Here is an 18,269-nt window from a genome sequence, read left to right on the forward strand (position 1 = left end):
TACTAAATTTGTTTACTAATGTATATGATAGTCTACCATAATATCTTATACCTATCCATTCCATTTATTCTTTTCCTTTTTTTTTTTTTAACTCACAAAGGCTAAATCTACCACGCAGCAGAGTAAAGTGCTGCTTGTAGACTCCTCATTCCCGCCACACTGCTGTGGGATGTTCTGTATGTCAAATGTGTTGCTCTGATTGGTTAAAATAAATAAAGTGCTGTTTGGCCAGTAGCCAGGCAGGAAGGATAGGGAAAGTGGGACAAGGAAGAGGAGAAGGCAGGGAACAGGAAGGCTGGGAGGGGACACTGCCAGCCGATGCCATGAGAAACAACATGTAAAGACACCGGAGAGCAACAAGCCATGTGGCAAAGTATAGGCTAACAGAAATGGGTTAATTTAAGATAGAAGAAGTAGATAACAAGAAGCCTGCCATGGCCACACAGTTTGTAAGCAATATAAGTTTCTGTGTGTTTTCTTGGTTGGGTCTGAGTGACTGTGGGACCGGTGGGTGACAGAGATTTGTCCTGACTGTGGGCCAGGCAGGAAAACTCTAACTACAGGCAGGTGCTTAAGTAGTCAAGATCTGATATCTGACATCTAGGCAACATCTTTTATCAAGAAGAAAATATCATTGAGATTGGTTGTCTAAATAACATACCATGTAGACTCACATCTAATGTTTGTGGAGTGTGAGCCCTTGGGTTGTTAGCAATTCTCTTAGTCTTTGGTTAAACTTTCCTCCTGAGTATGGAAGACTATGCTGGTGGCTAAAATTAATTTTTCTTTCTGTGCTGTCAAGGCCAGTTGAACAACCAGTACTCAGGGGTCACTTGGGCTTGAAAGGAACCATCAGACTTTTCTAGTCTTTCTTTTACCAGTTGTCCATCAATGTGAGGAGAAGTCAAAGACTTTGCTTTATGTACTGTGGCTTCCTTTGAGGCCTTGAGTAAATCCTTTCCACATTGACCCTCCTTTTGTATACTTGATAATATTTCAAATTCATTGAGTCATGTCTCCATGATCAAGACAATACAAAATCAATGGCCTGTAGTGGATAGCCATCCCAGCATTGGCCTGGAAGTTCCAACCTCCATTGAAGCTTCAGTAATGATCACACCCACAAGGCGGGGCAGAGGAGGGAGCGGAAGACCGAGGGGCAGGAGGAGGTGGCTCTTTTGGTTCTGGGACGCTGGATGCTGGAGGTAGACCGAGCAGAGTTCTCCAGAGAACACCGCCGGACTGCCCTATACCTTTGCCAGACCCTGCAACCTACCCCTTCATTTGTAAGTTACCCCACAAAATAAACCTCCCTTTTAACTACGTGGAGTGGCCTTAATAATTTCACCAATAATGGCCTTTTTTCCCAGGTACCTAGTTGACCTTGTATGGGAAGGGGAGAAATATTCTCCCCTTTAGTCCCTCTAACCACATTAGAGTAGCCTCCAAGAATGATTTTTAAACACCCAGAAGATCAGTTTTACACCAGTTTGGTACTTTTAACTACTGTATAATATTTCAATAACCAGACATAACTCAATAAACTTTGACAGACATTTTAGCCAGTTCTTGAATTAGTTGATATCTGACCTTGTCAACTTTAATACAATATATCATCTCTAAATCTCATTTTCTTATATACTTTAAACAACTTACTCAGAACTTCATAACTTGCAAAACCTTTACAGACTTCTTTATTCTGGAGCCATCCAGTCATCATCATCTTCATATATCTAAGTTCTTCTTTACTAAGGTCATTTCCACATTTATATTCTTCTAATATGTTCTTTTATGCACTGCTTCCTTTTTCTAATACCATGAGACATAGGAACACTAACAAATGTGTTTATAATATGCTGTAAGGATTTTTCCCCCTGTGGAGGGGGAAGAAGCAATGTCTATCACATCCCCATAAGTCACATTGATGACGCAAAGTACAATTTTACCAAAGTCCATCTTGGGGAACCAATGAGTTTATTGAACTTAATTCCTGAGCATGGTTGAAAAGATACTTATAAGGGTTTTGATACTGTGGTGATTTTAATCAAAATGACCCCCAAAGTCACATAGGCAGTGGCACTAGAGGATATGTGGCCTTCTTAGAGTAGGTATGGCCTTACTGGAGGAAGTGTGTCATAGTCACTTTCTGCTGCCTGCAGATCTGGATGTAGAACTCTCAGCTCTTTATCCAGCACCATGGCTGCCTGCATACCACCATTCTTCCTGCCACAATGCTAATGGATTAAATCCTCTGATACTGTGAGCCAGCACCAATGAAATGTTTTCCTTTATAAGTATTGTTGTAGTCTTGGTGTCTCTTCACAGCAATAGAAACTCTAAGATATCCCAAAGCAGCCATACAGGAATGTCTTCACCTAGTATGTACAATGGCTCTCATATAGCTACAAATGTGGAGCTCACCTTCTCTCTACTCTTTCACTGCACATATATGTAACATGAATTATTAGAATGTCTTATTAATAAAAACAAACCTGGAGCTGGGTATTGAGGTGAATGCTGGAAGATCAGAGAAACAGAACAAGTCTACCTCAACTTGCCAATTCCTCAGCTGATCCTGTTTCCTCAGACTGGAAGCCTCTGAGTTCTCATCTGAATGGGTCTTAGCTGAACTGCTACTCAAAAGCCTAAAAGCTTAACCAGCTCTAGTTCCTGGTCCTCATGCCTTATATACCTTTCTGCTTTCTGACATCACTTCCTGGGATTAAAGGCATGAGTCACCATGCCTGGTTATTTCCAGTGAGGCTTTGAACTCACAGAGATTTGGATGGATCCCCCTCTGGAATGCTAGGATTAAAGGTGTATATGCCACCATTTTCTGGCCTCTATGTCTGTCTAGTGGCTGTTCTGTTCTCTGACCCCAGATAAGTTTATTAGGGTGAAGAATATTTTGGGGAACACAATATCACCACACATATACTCTCCATTACATTTCTTAGTGGACATAGGAAGTAAGCCTGATAGCACTCAAGGTAAACTCCCACTTTTAAAGATGGCTTTCTCATAGGTGCATACACAGAATCTACCTCCTCCCAAGTCTTTCCCAGTCTGTGTACTGTAGTTCTTCCCTAAAATCACAAGGTCACATGTCATTAGGGTTAAATTGCATACAGTTGCCTGGAAAAGAGACTGTATACTCAGAAAGGGGGATACCTCCTTCCATGATGAAACATCAACAGTCAGCAAAGCTGGTGGTGGTCATCCTTTGTAAGCAGGCACAGCTGATCATAAGAAGGTGTCAATTTTTTGTCTTAGGATAGTGCTGAGAAATAACAATTAAATAAAAGAATGCTGAATAGAAATTGTGTATCAGATAATGTAATAAATTAACATTTCCTAGGTACAATCTGTTAAAATAAACCTTAGAGAAAACACAAGACAGTCTTCATATAAAACATGGCATCACCACTATAACTATGCTTTTGGATTTTAATGTGAGTATGTAGTTGATACCAAGAAACAGCAAATATACAACAAAACATCATGGAATTGATGTTTGTGGCATCCAGTACAACACAACTAAGAAATTCCTCTTAAAACTATGATGTCTTCAGCCAATCTGGGATATGTCTGTCCTTAGATTGAAAGCAAGGTCTGGGAACACTGTGTTGTGTTCCTTCTGCTCACCTGGTCCTGTCACTCAAGCCTCACTAGCCAATCAGAGGCTCCAGTAGACCCGCCAGTCAGATGGGAGGGTTCTTCTAGGAGCCAGGTTTAGGGCTCAGCTCCCCTCCTGAGGAAGACGGAAGTTGTCAGATGTGCTGCGCCTTGGGCTCCGTTGTGGGGAGAGCAAGGGTCAGCTGGGTAGCTGCATCATGGTTAACAAAGCGTTGCTCTCCACAGATGAGGAGGAGCAGTGGGCGAAGGTAAGTGAGGGGCTGCTGTCCCCAGACTGGGAGGAGTGGTTGGCTATGGTGAGCAAGGGGCTGCTGTCCCCAAGCAGGGAGGAGTGGATGGTCTTAGTGCATGAGGTGTGGCTGATCCCAGACTAAGTGGAGCAGTCGGGAGCCAGCGGTGGGTCCTTCCCTGGCTGGCCATGGCCAAACACAGAGTTCAGCATTTTCCTGCCTGATCCTACCTGGTCCTGCCTGGTCCAGCGTGGTCCTATGTGGTCCTTGCAAGTCCCTGGGCCAAGCTAGCAGCCTCTGAATAACTTCATTCCTGGGACTGTGTCTGTGCAGAGCATTGGGAACAGAACTGTGCTTAGAAATACCCTTGGTGTTTAACATCACTGTGAAACGCTGGTGCCAGTGGTGCTTATATTGTCATATGTAGAGAGACATCACCAGATTTGCCAATATCAGAGAGTACTGGTCTCTCTAGTGTCTTCCAGAAGTTCTGTGTTTTTAACACTTAACATTTAGTTTAGGATCCATCTGGAGTTAATTCTGTGAAGCTTGTAAACGGTATCTCCTGTATAGAGTAGCATTACAATCTAAACTGTGATGTAGAGGAGTAGAATTGATGGTATAAAGATTTACCAGTTCTTAGAAAACATTGTCACACAAAGAAGAATTTAGGTAAGGGAGAGCTGCATCACAAATACCCCCCAAATAAGTAGTGTGCTAACCATGCCTGTTAGAAATTAGTATAAGATGTAAATGTTTGTTAACCAGGATTTATCAGCCCTTAAGCTACATTCCCATAACAAATGAAACAACCCTGATTTACAATCAGCCCAAAGGCCCACCTCCCCATCAAAGGTCTCTAACATGCTGCTCAAGGGGCCATTACAGGGCCACAGGCAACATTAAGTCCTGGAGTGTCATGAAGGTATATTAATTCTAGAACAACTACATCTCCAGCCTTTTTGAAAAGCAGTTTTGAGTTAAGGTCTTCTATGTTGATTGAGGTGGAATTGAACCTGTCTGGAGCCCCACAGAGCATTGCCTTTGCTATCCTCCTGACTAACCACCCTAGATTCTTGGATTACAGGTCTGTAGCACCACAGAGTTTTAAAATTACCAATTTGAGTCACATAGTGGACTGTCCATTGTAGTAACAAGAAAAGGATTTGCGTGTGGAGCGTGGCTTCTCCATTCAGACCAGAAGAGAAAGAACAGTGTGCTGGATATACTGCAGAAGGAAATAGACTAATTAGGTAGATCACAGACTGAAGTTTAAGGCAGTGTGCTGCATAGGTCTCCATTATAAAGAAGGACTGATGGGGCAGGGTGAGTGACTTTCTGTGTAATTTCCCAGCATGCATCAATTCCTTCTGTTTAAATGACGACAGACAGAATTGATAGGTGTACAATTTAGTGAGGGTAGCTTGAGCTACTGAGCATTCGGTTTCCAGTTAAGGAACTTTCCTATGCAGATATGTGCAATCCTGGATGACACAGTAAAGTCAGTTGAGAAAGGTTTGGAACACAGCAATAAGCAGCTAACATTTTACATGGGACAAAGTCATACGGTGTCTTATTAATGGCATTTTTTTTAACCAGAGAAGGGCCTAGTCTTCAAAGTCAGTATAGCTAAGTGTTCTTCCAATTTTTTTTTTTTTTTTTTATCTCTTTAACAAGTCTGTAGTTAGAGTTTTCCTGCCTGGCATAGTCAGGACAAATCTTTCTTACCCACCAGTCCCACAGTCTCTCAGACCCAACCAAGAAAGCACACAGAAACTTACATTGTTTAGAAACTGTATGGCTGTGGCAGGCTTCTTGTTATCTACTTCTTCTATCTTAAATTAACCCATTTTTGTTAGTCTATACTTTGCCACATGGCTCGTTGCTTACCAGTGTCTTTACATGTTGCTTTTCATGGCGGCGGCTGGCGGTGTCTCTCTCCAGCCTTCTGCTTCCCAGAATTCTCTTCTCTCTTGTCCCGCCTATACTTCCTGCTTGGCCACTGGCCAATCAGAACTTTATTTACACAGAGCAATATCCACAGCACTTCCCCTTTTCTTTTTTTTTTTAAAGGAAGGTTTTAACTTTTACATAGTACAATTACATATAACAAAACAATTATTAAGCAAGAATTATAGTTACAATATTAAAGAAGATATCCTATCCTATCTTATATTTGTGAGTCTAAAGTTTTATATCTAACTTATCTTTTATCATAACTGAGGAAATTATAACTATCTAGTCTTTAACCACATAAAAGACCTCAGAAGATTATAATATTACCTGAGAACCGGGAGAAGGATATAAGCATTTTTTAGGAGTCTTGCAAGAGTAGACAGAGACAGCTGGCAGCCTGGACAGTCATCTAATGTTTCTTTGTAAAGTTGGGGCATTTGTCTTTAGCCCACAGGGCTAGAGTCTCTCAGTCACTTCTCTCAGTGTTCTGTAGAATGTCTGGCAGTTTCCTCTATGAAGCAGGGACCTGAAGGACCATTTTGTCAAGCAAAGTTTAGTGGTCACCTTTTTATGGGTCCTGCATGTCCAGTCAATCAAGCAGTTCAGGCAAGAACAGTTTCTTGTCCAAATGGCTATCTTTGCCAAGGTGAAGATAAACTCCATATGAAGTGTCTTCAATGCCCATCCTCCTCTCTGAAGTAAAACGGTGCTCCCAGGAGCAGACATGTCTCATTGTCCAGAAAGTCTAAATTTTAAAAGTATTTAAAATGCCATATTCTGTAGGTCTTTGAAGTATTTGAAGATTACCTATCTACCTGAAATATCTCTGTGTATACCTAGTAGACTTAACTAACATGGCTACAAGTATGATTATCCTAGATGACTAATTATTAATCTCTTTTTAATTATCCATTACAATTTAAAATGAGCTATACAAACATAATACCTTAAACATGAGTAGAAATATGCACACAGTATAACAAAATTAACTTCAAGTTTGTATCAATAGACTAAAGTTTATACCAATGTAAAACATTTTAAACAAGTTGTTGCTCTTTAGAAGTTCCTTAATCTACCCTTTCATCCTATTATATCTATATCATATCCCCTTTTATTCTTTAGAAAGAAATCACATTTATAATCAACCAGCTTTAAAGAAAAATACTGGTTTTTTTCTGTCCCACACCAGAGGGCTCTTCTGATTTGGGACACAAGAATCTCTTAACCTTTTCTTTTAGCAATATGTCTGGGTTTAGAGAAGGAGTGAGCCAATTCCATCTCCAAAGCCAGCTTGATAATTTTGGGAAATTGGGCGTAGTTTTTCTTACTACTTCCTGCTGGAGGGGGGTGCTGTGTCTTATGGGGACATAAAGAAAATTTTAGGATTATGGAGTAGTCCATTAGGGTGAACCTCTGAGCCAGTTGCCTTGAAACCATTCTGGATGTTGGATCATCTGGCCATGGTGTCATTGGAGACCTTTCAGGTGGTCTTGGCTGATCAAACCTGATATATCTTAATCTGGAACAAATCCACAGCCTCTGGCTTTCTGTGGAAACAAAAGCAGAGACTCCTTTGCAAAGCAACATATCCTTATATCCAAATTTTGAAGTCAAATTACCTTTAAAATTTACATATTTGTTTAACTCAACAGCTTTTATGATCAAATCTTTTTCTGCAGTTAAAAATCCCAAAGACAACATAAACCAGATTCTCTGTGCAATATCCATCTTTGTAAGACTGAAGCACTGCTGTGGCTGCTGGCTCCGCCCACGTCAGCTTTCCAACATGGCGGTGGTACAGTTTACCGCCAGCTCTGGGTCTGGGGCCATGTGTACCATCAACTCTCAGAAGCAGTTCTATCAAAGCAGTGCATAGCCCAGAAAACTTTTTTTTCTTTTTCTTTTTCTTTTTTTTTTTTTAACTAGCAAAGGCTAAATCCACCACACAACAGAGTAAAGTGCTGCTTGTAGACTCCTCATTCCCGCCGCACTGCAGGTCAGACGCACACGCCAGAAACCCACCATAGTAGCTCAAACCGGCAGGCTGCTGCTAACTTGAGAAAGACAACTAGGAAGCTGTTTTTAGCTCCATTTTAGAATCTTTTTTCTCAGGTTTTAGGTGGAAATTCTTGCCAACACGTTACGTTGGATGCCATTTGTAGTTAGAGTTTTCCTGCCTGGCCTAGTCAGGACAAATAGAAAGCACACAGAAACTTACATTGTTTAGAAACTGTATGGCTGTGGCAGGCTTCTTGTTATCTACTTCTTCTATCTTAAATTAACCCATTTTTGTTAGTCTATACTTTGCCACATGGCTCGTGGCTTACCAGTGTCTTTACATGTTGCTTTTCATGGCGGCGGCTGGCGGTGTCTCTCTCCAGCCTTCTGCTTCCCAGAATTCTCTTCTCTCTTGTCCCGCCTGTACTTCCTGCCTGGCCACTGGCCAATCAGAACTTTATTTACACAGAGCGATATCCACAGCACAAGTCAGTTATTTTTATCACTTTTTAAATTTCATTTTCTTTAAATGTATTACTGCTCTAGTCTCTATTTGTTTCTACTTTCTAACACTTCCCAGTCATTAAGACATTAAGCATTTCATTCCATTTTTTCTTAAGTGCTATTTTTTTCTTTCTTTCTTTCTTTCTTTCTTTCTTTCTTTCTTCTTCTTCTTCTTCTTCTTCTTCTTCTTCTTCTCCTTCCTTCCTTCCTTCCTTCCTTCCTTCCTTCCTTCCTTCCTTCCTTCCTCTCTCTATATCAGTTTAGAGCAGTGTTGCTTAACTTGTGGTTCACTCCTGGGATCAAAGACTCTAACACGGGTTGTCTAAGACCACCAGAAAACACAGATGTTTATGATACAATTTATAATAGTAGCAAAATTATGGTATGAAATAGCAATGGAAATAATTTTATAGTTGCAGTCACCACAAGAAGGAAAACAAACTGTATTAACAGGTTGTAGCATTTGGAAGGTTGAGAACAACTAATTTATAGCAATGTTTCCTGTACTCAGGCTTGCCTCACAGAATGTATTTGAAAATTGATTTGAATACCTAATCTTGACCTTTCTGTCCAGTGATGGGAAGACAGTCAGTCCTGCAGCTCTGTCCTTGCTGGTTTCATTTCCAGGATTCCTATAGTTTGTGTTTTCTTTTTTGCTTCTATTTCCATTTTCACGTCTTGAACAGTTTATTTCCTTTAGCTGTTTCTCCTCCTCCTCCTCCTCCTCCTCCTCCTCCTCCTCCTTCTCCTCCTCCTCCTCCTCCTCCTCCTCCTCCTTCTTCTTCTTCTTGGCTTTATTTGGGGGTTTTATTGGTGTCCTCCAATTGTTTGTGTTTCCCTGAATTTACTCAAGGGGTTTATTCATTTTCTACTTAAGGACCTTTGTTATCTTCATGTAGTTCATTTTAAAGTCTTTTTTTTTTTTTTAAATTTATTTCAGCTATGTTGAAATATTCAGTACCTGCTGTGATAGAATAGCTGGGCTCTGGTGTTGACATATTTATTTATCTGACTGTTATGGATTATGTTCCTATGCTGGTGTCTAGGCATCTGGGTTTTGGGTGATTATAGGTCTAGGTGCTGATTTCTGACTTCATCTTTGTTGGATGGGAGTTTTGTTCTTGGGATTCTGTTTGCTCTCTGGGGTTTCACAGTGTGTGTTGTCTGAGTGTTGCCTTTTTTACTGGCCTTCTTGGCTGGTGTGTTCAGGGGAGAATGCTTACTGGTGTTGGAGGCTAGGGGAATGGGAGGACAGGGGGAGATTTTCCTAGGGATCCACAGAGGAGTGGAGAGGTGGGAGGGGAGGCTGCCTCTAGTGTTCTATTCTAGTGCTGAGGCAACTGTGAAAATCTGGTCTGGGGTAAGAGATAATGTGGCAGATCTGCGGACAGCCTAATTGGTCTTCTGGCAGCTGTGGTAAGTAGTTGAGCAGGGTCTGCCTGAGTTGGGGGTTAGGACACAGAGATGAGGCAAGAAGAGAAGGACAGATGGGGGTGGCCTATAGAATGCACAGGAGATGTGAACAGGGGGAGAAGAAGCTGCAGCTAGTGTTCTGTTGCAGCCCTAGGGGCAACACTGAGTACTGGGCCTTGGGTAACAGAGCACAAGGAAGGTCCCTGGGCAGCCTGCCAGGTTCCATACCCAACATACCTGGTTCCATACCCAGCAACTTAATACTGATTCATCAGATTTCCAGGGATCATTTATTTACTTACTTCTTTATTTGTTTTTTGTTTGTTTGTTTGGTTGGTTGGTTTTTTGTTTTTGTGTGAAAGACTTATATTTTATTGGATATAAAGTACTATGTGGGCTGGGTACATCACTCAGCAAGTATTCTTCTTTGGGTTCATCTGAGTTCATATGCCAACACCCAAGTGGGGAGGCTCATAGCCACCTGCTACTCCAGATCCAAGGGATCTGACACTCTTTTCTCTGGTGTGTCACCTGTACACACATTGAAAACTTTCTCTTCTCACACACAAACATACACATAAAAATGAGGATAGACTTATTCTCAAAGTCACTTATGATTTAAAAAGCAATTAGAACAAAACAAGTTGCTTTAGGTGTATAATACAAATCATACAATTTCAGTAAAGACTTACATCTAATATTCAACCAATTATTAGTGATGCCATATACATTGTGTGATCTTATTACTTATAATGTAACTATATTGATGTTTCTCTGGAAAATGATGGACCTTTACCTATTTTTGTATTCTGAAAAATCACTATATTATGTTATGAGGACCTTGAATTTTTGTTAGTTTGAGGAATTTCTGTGGAGAACCAGTTTTAGTTTTCTCTTCTTGATCTTAGAGGCTTGCCTCTCTTCATTTCTTGGAATATCTTTGTTTCCCAGTTGTTACTATCATCAATATTTACACTCTTGCTATTTATGTGGTTAATACATATTTTTTGTTTTTTTTAAACTTTCTTGCATATTAATGTCTCTGTATTCTAGTTAGCTCCAGGTGTCACCATGTCAGAGCCTACAGTCATCTGATGGAACATCAATTGAGGATGTTCCCCCGATAAGAATAGCTGGTTGCTATGTCTTTCAGAGATTGTGTTGATTGATGATTGATGTGTGAAGACCCTTCCACTGAGGGTGGAAATATCCCTAAGAAAGTAGGCCTGAACTGGATAAGATAGCTACCAGAGCATGATACAATTACCAAGTAAGAGAAAAAGCCAAGAAACAAAGTGCCTCCAGTTGCTAGCTTGAATTTCTATCCTAAGCTCCCACAGTGACAGATTATGATCTGACAGAATCATCCAGATAAACCCATTCATTACCCAAGATGCTTTTGGTTAGAGAATTTAATGATAGCATTAAAGAAGAAAGTTAGAACAAAAATGGTACACAAAAAGTGATTTTGTTGCTGGGCAGAACCTGGGAATGTTATCTTTTGGAGGAATGTGAAAGATATTAGGATGTTAGATGGCAAAAACCATAGAAAGCTCTACACAGAGCTTAATCAGCTGCTATTGTAGGACCTGAAAGATGGGAGTGTTGAGAGTAATGACAAACTGTAGTCAGAAGTTTTCCTGTGTCTCGTCTGGCCCACATCCACTCAGTCTCAAGTAACACACAGAGGCTTATATTAATTACAAACTGTGTGGCCTATGGCTCAGGCTTCTTGCTAGCTACCTCTTACAACATAACTGAATGCATTCCTATTAATCTATGTCTTGCCATGTGGCTTCATTGCATTACCTGTTCTCTCACATCTTGCTTTTCTTGGTGGTGGCTCGGAGCATCTCCCCTGACTCTTTTCTCTCTATCTCTCTTGGATTTCCTGCTTGGCTCCCTTCTGCCCTGCCATAGGCCATTGCAGCTTTACTTATTAACCAATGGAAACAACACATATTCCTAACATACAGAAAGATATCCCACAGCAACTGACAGAGGAGGTCCAGGTCATAGAATTTCAGTGGGAAATATACTCCATGGGGAAATTAAGCTAGACGATATTTGTGAGATATTTTGGCCCCAAACCCTTCTTGTTATACCCATGCCCTGAGAAATTGAGGCAGAATTAAAAGTTAATGGGCTTATTTCTTAGATTAAATATTGATTCTTGTAGATAGCTATTACTGATGACTCATTCAGGACTACAGTGAAAAAAAGCAACCTGTGGGGCAGGAATAAATGAAAATATGTGGGTTGTTGAGGGAAAAAAAACCTAGGTAGTTTCAGATGGCAGCCAAGTGCTAAAACAGAGGCAGAAATTTTCAGGGAGATTATCACCATTGAGGAGATGGCCCTTGCTCTACATTGGAATCCTAGCAAGGTGCACTAAAGTTAAGAATCCATCCTTCTATGCCCTCAATTAATGGAAGAATTAGGCAAAGTGATTCCTAGTCCCAGGAAGCAACTTCATACAAAATCTGCTGCAACTCTGGTCCAAGCATGGCATGGTCCATCAAAATTTAGAAGCCAAATTTGGGGGAATCATTGATGTTGTTGTACTCTGTTCTGGAAACAAGAAAGATTCAAAATTTCAGGCCTTGTATTCTTTGTCTATGGTTTGAGTTCAGCACTGTTACAGGAATCTGTGTTTGGCAGAGTCAGCCCCAGTGAGGAAACTGAGAGTTGCATGATGCTGTGAAGATGAGGCCTTGGTTGTATTTTAAGACCAAAAGATGTTGAGATAGCCAAGCTATGAGACATCTGCCCTGGAGAGATGCATATAGGGAGTGAAAGTAACCAAAAAGAAAGATGTGTGAGAAGTTGCAGGGATAGGGCCATCTAAGCCATTTGAAACTGAATTCCCAGTCCGAGACAGAGCTACAGGATTTGATGGTTACCCTGCTGGGTTTCAGTCTTGCCTTGAGCCAGTCATCCTTCATTTTTACATATTCCTCTCTTTTGGAATGGGAAAGGGTATTTTGTGAAATTGTATCTCAGAAAGATATGACTTGTATTCTGATTTTTCAAGATATCACAGTCAAGTGCTTGAGTGTCAGAAGAGATTTTAGACACTTGAATAGTACAGAGGTGTTGTAGACTCTGAGGATCATTGAAGTGATTAATTGCATTTTCTTCATGGATGACCATGAACCTATACTGACCTGGGTCAGAATGCAGTGGACTGAATCAAAAACCTCCCAGAGAGATGATGTATTTGAACATCTGTCTCTCCTTGGAAGATGAGTGTCTATAGCTTCAATCCATTTCCTGTTCTTTGTGTCTACTGTGCTGTGGTTGAAATTAATCAGCCAGTTTCCTTCTTGTGCTGTTATGGCTTCACCACCATTATAAACTCTATCCCTAAAAATATGAGATACAGTAGAAGCAATTCCTGTTCAATGCTAAACCATTTTTATTTTGTTGTTTCTGTTTTTGAAGACAAGGTTTGTCTGTATAGCTCTGGTTGTCCTGAAAGTAGCACTGTAGACATAGATGGCCTCGAATTCAGAGATCTACCTTATTTTGGCTCCCAGGTGCTGGGATTAAAGGTTGGCCAACATTCCTGGGTTTTGTTTTGTTTTGTTTTGTTTTATTTTTATATTACTGGGTTATGGGTGTGGAATTTAAGTTTTTGTACATGTCAAGTAGGTGCTGTTGTGCTGAGCTCCACCAACATCTTGAATTTTGAAATTTGGCAGAGGGTATTATTCTCTTTCCTAGGATGACATGTATTCATGACACTAATACTGCCTGAGCCTTCTGAGTCATTAGATTGCAGGCTTGTGACATTCTTCCTGCCTGTTGTGCTTGCTTTGAATTTTTAAAAAATGAATATGAGTCTTTTGTCTGTATGCATAGAGATGAACCCTATGGGTGCCTGGTCCTCACAGTAGTCAAAAGATGGTCTAAAAACTGCTGAGCTTGGAATAATGGATAGTTCTGATTCCCCATGTAAGTACTGGCAATTTAGCCCATCTATATGCAAGACCAGTAAGAGCTCTTTACTGTTGAGTAATCTCTCCTGCCCTTTTTTGAAGATTTATGATCAATATTTACATTGCTCATGTTTTCATCTGCCCATTTGAACCTGTTTAAACATGCAGTTTCTTTCAGTAAAATGTTACTACTGTTACACTTTAGATAGGCACTTCAGGTTTCTGGAAGATGAATCCAGAATTGGAATGAATGCATAACTCTTTGTAGAAACTTTAGTAAAACCTACTGAGTGTTTTTCTATCTTTTTGTTTGTTTGACTGATTTTTGCAGGAGAGAGAGGGTCTTAATATGTACTTCTGATAGTGCTGGAACTGAATGAATAAATGAGGCTAGCATTCAGAGGCAGACACACCTCCCTCTGCTTTCTGAGTGCTGGGATTGAAGGCAAGGCATGAGCCAGGACACCCAGCTTGCCCTTTTTTTTTTTTTTTTAGTTAAATTGTTCATATAATTCCTCTCATGTATACTCAGTTTGTTTGTCTCTGTGTGTCTGTTAATAGGCATTTCTCTAACAAGGCACTATCCCATTCAAAGAGCGCATAAATGAGAAATAACCCTCCTATTCAGTTTCTTTCTAAAGTGAATTGGTGATTACATTAGAACTTCTATGTCATGGAATAAGTATGGGAAGCATGAGAATTATGTGACTGTATTTTCAAAGAAGTATGCATTTACTATGTTGTCAATATCACTTTCTTTTGTATACATGTATGGGATATTTTAGAATGTAGTGACCCATGATGATGTGCATGTTGACTTCACTTGGGAAGAGTGGGCTTTGCTGGATCCTTCCAGAAGAGTCTCTACAAAGATGTGATGCTGGAGACCTATAGGAACCTTACTGCTATAGGTAAGACTATGAATTTTCCTTCACATTTTAAAATAAGGAAGCAAATGTTTCTTGGTTATTGATGCTCTGCTGTAATTATGATTGAAACTGAGAAAGGATGATGTGAATAAAACAGGCATAATTCTAAGGGTCACTGAAAATAATAACTTTAATTTTGCACAATTTCCAATAATATGTCATACAATTTCTGATACTATATTTTAGGCTACAAATGGGAAGATCATAATATTGAAGAACATTGTCAAAGTTCTAGAAGACATGGAAGGTAATTTTCATGTGCAGCTTAATATAAATATGCCTCAGAAGAAATTTTAAGGTATCTGGAAGTTTTAAAGAAAGCATCAGTGTAAATAAGCACAGCTTAAAGTACACTGAAATTATCAAATTCTCACAAAATCACATACTTCAATGTCAAGTAGGTGAATTATATTTTCAAGGCATTATTTTAAGAAAGAAGACAAGGAAACAATGCCTTAATAGTTATCACCATTTGAATCATAGCCTCATGAGAGCTATGCTGTCGAACTGCCAATCCCTTTAGTTTTATTCCACTCATATTACAAAAGGTATGCAGATTGAATAGGTGATAAGTATATATCTAAAACCTTCTAATAAGCAAATAGTCCATAGTAAAGCTAGTGTTGCTTGTATACTTGTTGTAACTTTACTAAATTTAGTGAGAGAAGGGTAGTTAGAGTCAAGAGCCAAGGGGCAGTTGTGGAGAAATCTCAATTTCTATACCATATGTCTATGAGAAACAGAAAGTCAAACTGTGTGAATGCAATGTGGACACCTTTTATTTGTTATTCTACTTTTAACACGTGTATCATATGTCACACTGCATATAAGCCATATGAGCATAGGGATATTGAAAGAAGCCACATACCCGTCTCCTTCTCAGAAAAATTAGAAGATATGTAGTAGACCACACATTAAATAGACTTGTTGAATGTGATTCAAGTTTATAAGTAATTGGAACGCTTCACGAATTTGCGTGTCATCCTTGCGCAGGGGCCATGCTAATCTTCTCTGTAGCGTTCCATATTTTTTACTAAAATTGGAACGAGACAGAGAAGATTAGCATGGCCCCTGCGCAAGGATGACACAGTTGGGTCTGAGCGACTGTGGGACTGGTGGGTAAGAGAGATTTGTCCTGACTGGGCCAGGCAGGAAAACTCTAACTACAAGTAACTGCTTTTCCAGCTTCATTGGAAATATATCAACAAACTCACACTACAGAAAAGCCCTATGAGCACCAGGAATGTGCAAATACTTCTGTTTGTCCTGGTTCACATTGCAAATGCAGTATGACTCACACTATAGGAAAATTTATGAATGCAATATGCATGATAAAGTTCTGAGTTTTTCTAGTTTTCTTCAAATATGTGAAAAATCTCATACAGAAAAAAGATGCTATAAATGTGAGTACTGTATTAAAGGTTCTTGCCATCACAGGTATATTCAAAGATGCAAAACAAACCTTAATGAAGGGGAACAACATGAGTGTAAACAAAGTGATAAAAGTTTAAGGTTCTGATTGCTTTATAACAATTAAATCAAATTGTAAAATTAATTCATGCAGATATATTCAACAGTGTAATGAATGTAGTAATGCTTTTACATGTGCCAATTATCATTGCAGGCATGAAAGAAGTCATACTGGAGAGAAACCCTATGAATGTAATCAATGTGGTAAAGCCTTTGTATGTAACAGTAGTCTTCTAAGGCATAAAAGACCACATATGGGGAAGAAACCCTATGAATGTAATCTGTTTGGTAAAGCCTTTGGACAGTACAGTAATCTTCTAAGGCAAAAAAGAACACATTACTGGCAAGAAACCTTACAAATGTAATCAATGTAGTAAAGCCTTTGCATGTAACAATATCTCCAAAATCATAAAATAACACATACTAGAGAGAAACCCTATGAATGTAATCAGTGTGGTAAACCCTTTGCACAGTACAGTACTCTTCTAATGCATAAAAGAACACATATTGGAGATAAACTGTATGAATATAATCAATGTAGTAAAGCCTTTGCATGTAAGAGTAGTCTTCTAAGGCATAAAAGAACACATATGGGAGAGAAACCCTATGAATGTAATCAGTGTGGTACAGCCTTTGCACAGTACAGTAATATTCTAATGCATAAAATAACACATACTGGAGAGAAACCCTATGAATGTAATCAATGTGGTAAAACCTTTGCATGTAATAGTAGTCTCCAAAAACATGAAAGAACACATACTGGAGAGAAACCCTATGAATGTAATCAGTGTGGGAAAGCCTTTGCACAGTACAGTAATCTTCTGTTGCATAAAAGAATACATATTGGAGAGAAGCCCTATGAATGTAATCAATGTGGTAAAGCCTTTGCATGTAAGAGTAGTCTTCTAAGGCATAAAAGAACACATATGGGAGAGAAACCCTATGAATATAATCAGTGTGGTAAAGCCTTTACATGTCAGAGTCATCTTCTAATGCATAAAAGAATACACACTGGAGAGAAACCCTATGAATGTAACCAATGTGGGAAAGACTTTGCACATAACTGTAATCTTCAAAATCATGAGAAAACATCATACTGCAGAGAAACCCTATAAATGCAGTCAGGGTGATAAGGTTTTGCACTTCATGGTAGTCTATATAAGAGTAAAACTTTTAGTGTGCCATCATTCAATTAAAGCCTGTGCCTATCACAATAGTCTTTGAGGACATGAAAAACTCATCCAGAAGAGAATCTGGCTATAAAGACTTTGGTAATATCTTTAGCCAACACATTTAAGTTTTACAAGTATTTATTCTGGAGAAAAAAAAATCTGACAATGTCATCAATCTGTTCAAGCAATATAATGCCCATCTTTATTTTGTTTGCACCTGCAAACTCATGTGATCAAAGCCCTACAAATTGAAATGATAAAATAATCCTTTTAGATTTCATACATCTCTTCAATGACATGAAATAACTAATTCAGGTATAAAACTTTATGGATGTTTACTTGTGCTTTTCTGTTGTTGCAATAAAACATAATGTCTATGTCAACTTGTGAAAGAGTTTAATTTGGCTCTTGGTTCCTGAGAGATACAGGATAACCATGAAAGTGACATGGCAACAGGAGTCAGACATGGCAGCTATAGCAGGAGGCTAAGATCTCACATCCTCAAGCTGCAGCATGAAGCAGAGTGTGGCAACTGGATATGGTGTGCAGATATAAATTATAAAAGCACACCCCCAATGACATATTTCCTCCAGCAGGGTATCATTTCCCAAATCTTTCCAAATGACACCATCAACTTAGAAGGATTGATTTCTTTGACTTTAAGCCTACATGCTTGCTTTCTGTTACATGAACCAATTCATGAATAAAAAAAGAAAACCTCTCTAAGCATTTAGATACCTCAAACCCTGTGTTATAGGAATGAATGCTTATAGAGAAAAACTTTCATGAGTGAAATTTGTTTAAAGATTTTATTTAATTTTAATTATCTGATGTTAGTGTGTGTTTGTGTAGGTATGTGAATGTGCATGCTGGTTTCCAAGAACATTAGATGTTTGAATCTTCTTGTAGCAGGAATTACAGGAAGTTGTGAAAAATGTGACTTTAGTCTTGGGAATGAACTTTTAACTGCTCAGTCATATATATATGTTGCCCTATAAATATTTTAAAGCCTTTTTATAT

At 39.2% G+C, this 18,269-nt stretch overlaps 1 protein-coding gene and 2 pseudogenes across 1 annotated transcript in view; 2 read left to right on the plus strand and 1 right to left on the minus strand.

The window, feature by feature from the left end:
* Positions 1-3,732: 3,732 nt before the first annotated feature.
* Cr2 (complement C3d receptor 2) overlaps positions 3,733-18,269 on the plus strand; it is a 210,951-nt gene continuing 196,414 nt past the window's right edge. Inside the window, exons 1-2 of the mRNA XM_036201891.1 lie at positions 3,733-3,884; positions 14,464-14,589. The gene's annotated coding sequence lies outside the window, so the exon portion shown is untranslated. The remainder of the gene's footprint in view (positions 3,885-14,463; positions 14,590-18,269) is intronic.
* LOC118593611 lies at positions 15,556-15,668 on the minus strand (annotated as a pseudogene).
* LOC118593619 lies at positions 15,611-15,723 on the plus strand (annotated as a pseudogene).

The sequence above is a fragment of the Onychomys torridus genome, chromosome 11 (assembly GCF_903995425.1).
Source record: "Onychomys torridus chromosome 11, mOncTor1.1, whole genome shotgun sequence".
NCBI classification, from domain to species: domain Eukaryota; kingdom Metazoa; phylum Chordata; class Mammalia; order Rodentia; family Cricetidae; genus Onychomys; species Onychomys torridus.